We start from the raw sequence: 6,387 nt of genomic DNA, 5'->3' as shown, positions 1-6,387 counted from the left end.
GCGTTTAATCTAACAGCATTACAACTTGCCGTTTGCGTGTATTCACTAAAGGTGGATGAAAAGATTGTTGGCGAAATTTTGTTCGGGCGAACCTCACGATTAGGCTGATTAGTAAAAAGTATCGTTAATTTATAAAAAATTGTTATCACATTTTGGCGTATATCATTAAAACTTACTGCAAATTTTTTGACAAATGTATACGACAAAAAGTTATTAAACTCATAAATGGCTGACACTAAACTAAAAAAATAAGATAATTTAAGAATTTCGTGAACTAGTACATAGCATTCCGAAAAGTACATAGTTACCGAAAGTAACTTGTGACAATCTTTTATCCAGGCGACGATATAACATTAAGCTAAAATCATCTAAATAAATTATAATTGTCATTATTTTCTCACATGGAACATATGCCTTTTGAAGATGTGCCAAATTAGATTGTCGCCTTAAATACAAAAAAAAAACAATTCCTTTAAGCCATCTTGCGCAGCAGTTTGTTGATCTTATGCTCACGGCTACCGAAATCACCAACCTCAACGTAGTGATTAGCCTTCTTGCGCCAGCCTCGGGTTGATGTGTTGAGCTTGAATGGCATCAGGAAGTTGGAGGCTTTCTTGAAGTGGGTTCCAACAGTAAATATTTCGTGCGCCAAATAATCAACGCACTGAACTTCGTTCGCTTTGCGTAAATTGCGTTCGATCACAAGGCTGTCAGAGATTGCGACACGTTGATGGTTGTGCTTGACAATTCCACGTTTGTACATCAATTCACGAACTGATTTAAGATTTGGATAACCCCATATAGGGTTCGGCATGCATAGCATATTAATGGTTGCCTTGTTCAATTTGATGAACAAACCGTGGTTAATGTGGCGAAAACGGAACTACAGTAAAACTTTACGCACTTTTGGTGCAACTTTGTTGATACCGCGGATACGGATCACAAAAGCCAATATGGATTTTTCAGGCACGTAGAATTGGCCGCGTTTTTTGCCACACAACTTCATCTCACGGCGTCCATCACAGAGTTTTCTTGTTTGATATTTCTCAGCATCCACCAAGTTTTCACGTTTACGGAGTGTAATCGCAGCAGAGCGCTTTAGTTTACGCTTGATCAGGGTAGCAGTTTGCTGACCTGCTTCTCGCTGAACTTCAGCTTCGACTCAGGGACAGGAGGCAGCTTCCTGGATGGTTGTCTGCCCTTTGCTTGCGGTTTCTTACCGGCCGTGATGGCAGTCATCTTAACATGTTACTTAGCACATTGAAAACATCGTAAATGAGCCACTCGATTAAATAATTTTCTATTAAACAATTTAGTTAAATACTTTTTAATACATAGATATGCTGCAACCAGGCACTTACTTTCTCAAATTCCATCCTGTTTATCGGCATAGTTTTCCAAATATGGCTGCTACTTCATTACTAATAACTCCATTTTCAAACTGCGCCTTCTTTGTTGCCCCGACATATCCTAAAAATTTAAAATTTACGTTAAACAATAGAAGTCGCAAAAATTAGCAAACAAAATACTCCCTTTGTTTTGTTTTGTTGTCAAATTTCTGAGAAATGTGAATTCACCACGATGCGATACAGAAAGAACAAGGACGAGGGGTATAATTTTAAGTTAACCTATTATTCAGTGGCAATGCGCAGAGCGTTCGGGACAGCAATATTAATTTGTATCAAATGTAACATTAAACGGTGGTTCTAATACATTTTTTGGTGTTATTAACCAGAGTACATACATTATATGGTATCTCTTTCAAAAATTAATGTACTATATGAACTTTTTTTAAATATTTCTAAGTTTCTTTCACGGGTGTTGAAAAGCAACCATGCGTGTAAGAAATTGCATACAATTTGCGTTTGTGTTGGAGTTTCGGTCACGCTGCCCAGCAAAACCAGCGTGACCGAAACTCCAACACAAACGCAAATTGTATGCTGTTACTAACACACATGTAATAATTTTTGATTGGAGTGCCATCTATTATTTTTTCTTGCGAGGTATCTTTCGCATATGAGTAAGTAGTCAAGCTAATCTTTTTACATATGAGCAAGCAGGCAAACTATTTGGTTTGAAAAATCACAAGAACACAAAACTTCTGGGAGCATTTTTGATTCACTATTAAGAATGTGATAGCAAAACGTGCCGAACTTAATGGGCACGCGTGACGGTCACGTTACTAGGAAAGTGACCGTCACTGTTCTTGCTGGGTTGGAGTTTCGGTCACGCTGTTTTGCTGGGACATTGCAATTGGCGCTTGCTCTGCAGCTACTGACCGCTAGCACTACGTTATTTTGTAGAAATTCTGTGAAATTGTGAACCCACGTTAAGTTACCTTTAAATAAATTACCCCTTAAACACAACAAAGACTTGTTTGCTACAATATATAATAAATGGAACTTCGTGGGGATAAGATTGACTAATCAGAAAAGTGGGCGTCTGGTCAAGACTGAAAGTAAAGAAAAGCAGAAAAAATAATACATCTACATTTTTTATTTCTTTTCGTTCTTTTCTGTTTCGATTCGCCATTATAAGGATATTAATAAGAAACCAAAATTATACACACGTAAATAGAATAACAACATATGTATACGTATGGATGTACATATGTATTACTTAGAAGAGAACTCATTAAAACGAAGGGCTGCATTTCATATCCATGCACACATTCATATGTATGTATATATGTGTGTATCTATACCCTGCAGCGGAAAGTACTAGTACAGAACTAGTGAATTCACCAACATGGAGTTGTCCTAGGAGGTGACAATTGACTCCCGCTGCGTAACTTGTTGCCTGTAAAAGTACCAGTTTTTTTTCGTTGTGAACTTCACATAATTTCATAATTCAAAAAAAAAGAAAATAAAAATTTTAAATTATATGTACTGCATATGCATAGTGCGATTTGAACTTGGACACTTTCGGCCGCAACTACCCAGCTAGCAGAGAAACGTACTTTTTGCCAACAGTGCAGTTTTCGTACATTTTTCGTATCCGCAAACGTTCAGAAAACGATTTCCATATTTGTTAATTTTTCGTATCCGAAAAATGTCATCTTATTTCAAAACAATAATTTTAAAATATTTGTCCAAACTGAGCATTTGAAAACATGTATACGTATTCGCCAGTAGCGGAGTGTGCAGAAAATTATGCTACTATTTGTTAGCTTTCAGGAGGTCCCAGGTTCGCATTCCGTCAGAAGCAACACATTAAAAATAGTCATTCAAATTGAAATAATTGCTGAATCTTAAATTTATTTTTTTGTTTGGTTTCCTGTACCTATGAACAAGTTTCTGTGAAGTTCATAATGAAATCGAAAAATTGAATCAGACAAATTTCAGGAAAACAGCCGAAAGCGCATCCGTTTTACAACCATTTTCGATAGTTTTCGGCACATACGTTTCGGATGAAAACTTAAGTGGGAGAACTGATCTGAAAAGCGTCCGAAAACGGAATCGGAAAACGGATGTAACATCAGGTTTTTTTACGAAATTGTTTCCATTTTCGGATACGTTCGGGCTAGGTAATTTAGATTTAGCCGGTTGCGAAAGCAAACAGCCGGAGAAATGCCGATTTGTTAGCCGTTTTGCAGAAAAAAATTAGCCGTTTTTAGCCGATTTTGCCATTTGCCTTGTTTTCTTAAATTTTAAATATGTAAATATATATGTTTCCATTTTTAACTAGGCGACCCAAAATCTGTTAGAAATGGCTACTAACCTTATCGTGGAGAAAATTTTCATGTCAGGCAGGGTTGTATGAAATTGGGCCGATTTCGCTTATTTTTATTTTAAACGAAGAAGGGATTCTCTTCATAAAATGTTTGTTATAAATTTCTTAATTTTAAGTGTGAAGTTTTATTCGCAAACTTAGAAAATAAGAAATTGTTTCCCTGTTAAGACACTTAAGATGCGTTTGTGTTTGGATATAGTGCCAACAAACAGAATAAATATTACATGTAGATATTGTCCTCCCAGATAGCGCATATTCAATTCTGCCTAAATTAAAAAACACAATTTTTGCCCACTCCCAAAGGTTTAAGGTAAGGGAAAAATTTATATTTTCAAGCACTATGTACACATATGTATTTTTTTTTTTTTTTTTTTTTGCTGAGAACTTATTTAAATAAATTCCAAAAACCGAATGCCAACTTGAATTAAAGGAACCAACATTGAGGTGAGTCAAAATGAAAATAAAAGAGCACAAATTTCTATATAAAGCAAAACTCTCTGGGAATCTTACGATACATCTGCCGGTCATATGACCGGTCATCTAAATGGGAGATCTGCAGTCTTGTGGCATCATATTTTACATCAGAATTGAAGGGATTTCTGAAAAATCTGACCAGTTCTTTTGTGTAACTGTGATTTTGCATCCCTTGTCAACATATGGCCTCGACTGATGTTAACTTAAGGTCGTTGTTTTACTGCCTAAAATTTAAGGGAAATTTTCACAGCGTTTTTTATGTGTATTGTTCTCTATTTGAGTGTATTGAGAATCGGTCAGTCTGAAAAGACCTTGTAGGGAAGACAATAGGTTTGTTCGTCGAAAATCCAGCGAGAATTATCACTCAAAATATCAGATAGTAAGAAAAAATGCTCCCAGATTCTCTCTCATGTAGAGAAACTTGCAACTTTCTGTACGAACGCACATTCTTATAGAATTTTTAAATGTTTATAGAATTTTTAAAATTCTTTCAGAGGAGCAAAAAACAAGATCTACGTGTATATATCTTGTCAGTCCGACTTTCTTCAACATACGTTTCAATTTCTTAAGAATACAGTTTTTTTCCGAGTACCTTTCAAAGCATTGGAATTAACAAAATTAATTAAGTAAACAAGCATTAACTTACATTTTTCATTTTAAAATGGCTCCAGTTTGTAAATTTTTAATTTATTCAAATTATCGTCGACAAAAATCCAACCATGTGCCACAATCATATGTTTTTCTAATTGCAAATTCTTGCTGGAAAATTTTTTTCCGGCTCGAATTTATAACTTCTCTCCAAGAAAGTCTTTTTACTCGTGATTTATTTAAATAAAACATGTGAAATTTAGTTGAAACATTTTAGCCGTTTTTAGCCGGTTTTATTTGCCAATTTAGCCGGTTCGTCCAAAAAGTTCTGGCAACACTGTTTGCGCACTCAGCTACAGGCACAACAGAGAACGTATATTTATAGAGAAAGTCCAAGAACGAATCAGCGTAGAAACTGTCAAATACCAAAAAAACTGGCGAAGCGCATTTTAAGAGCGGCCAGCCAGAGACAATCGAATTTTAACAGAGCCCAGCCAGAAGCAAAATCAATTTAACAGAAATTGTCTCATCAAAGCAAATGCATGTTTTTCTTGTTAGACGCGGAATGTTGACGGCTTTTTACGTTTTTACAACGCTTTTATTGTTCTTTAAATTGGTTAATTATTTAAAATAAATGCATGCATAGGTCGAAATATGTAATATGTACATAGGTATCGTGTACATGCATATGTATGCGAGAGATACAATTTTGTAAATCTAAAATGTGAAAGTTATGCAAATATGTAGTATGCAATTGGCAAATTCGTTGGTGATTTGCCGTCGGCATTTGAGTTGAAAAAATCGACTTTAACTTTTTTACCGATTTATATGGTAGATGCTACGCTATTTTCAATGCAACAAACCACAGTTTTCTAGCTGCCTTAGTTTTTCCCCAAATTCACTTTAAAGATGGACACATTGACCAAAAACGCAAATGCGCACTGTTTGGTGATTTGATGTCGGCATTAAAAGCGAAGAAAATCGGCTTTTATATTTTTAACGATTCTAATGGTAGTTATAGGTACGCTATTTTCAATGCAACAAACTGCAGTTTTCTACCTGCCTTAGTTTTCTCACACATCCAGTTCAAAGATGGATACATTGACAAAAAACATACAAATGCATTGATTGCACTGCACGTGTTAACTTCCAAGTTGTTTTTGTCGAAAAGTTATTTATATTGAGAAAAACTGTGTATTATCATTTTTCACTGCTATACTCGTATTATATGTAAATAATGGATGTCCCATTCATAGTCGACACTAAAGTTAGTTACCACTTTTTCATATCACTTTCAGTGGACTAGGCATCTGTGAAAAAAAGATGCAACTAACTTTCTTCTTATTTGGGACTGACAAACTTAAACTTAGAGTAGCCTTTATTTCATATGCGAATATGCCCCAATAGTTTTGGAGTCAAATGAAAATGCATTTCGCCATGCATACGTATGTACATACGTACTCCATTAACTGATGACGTTTTTACATGCATACATATATATGTATGTATGTGCATATTACTGCCAACCCTGCAGTACGGGGGAATCAGTAGCTACGTGATAAACACCGTTAATTACCGACCGACTACTTGCAG

General features: G+C 35.5%; 1 pseudogene; it reads right to left on the bottom strand.

Moving 5' to 3' along the window:
- Positions 1 to 463: 463 nt before the first annotated feature.
- LOC118754287 lies at positions 464 to 1,261 on the bottom strand (annotated as a pseudogene).
- Positions 1,262 to 6,387: the final 5,126 nt, after the last annotated feature.

Source organism: Rhagoletis pomonella, unplaced genomic scaffold (genome assembly GCF_013731165.1).
Source record: "Rhagoletis pomonella isolate Grant_MI unplaced genomic scaffold, Rhpom_1.0 Rhpom_scaffold_03641, whole genome shotgun sequence".
Lineage (NCBI taxonomy): Eukaryota > Metazoa > Arthropoda > Insecta > Diptera > Tephritidae > Rhagoletis > Rhagoletis pomonella.
The sequence above is the reverse complement of the archived record's forward strand: the minus strand, read 5'-3'. Positions and strand labels throughout refer to the sequence as shown.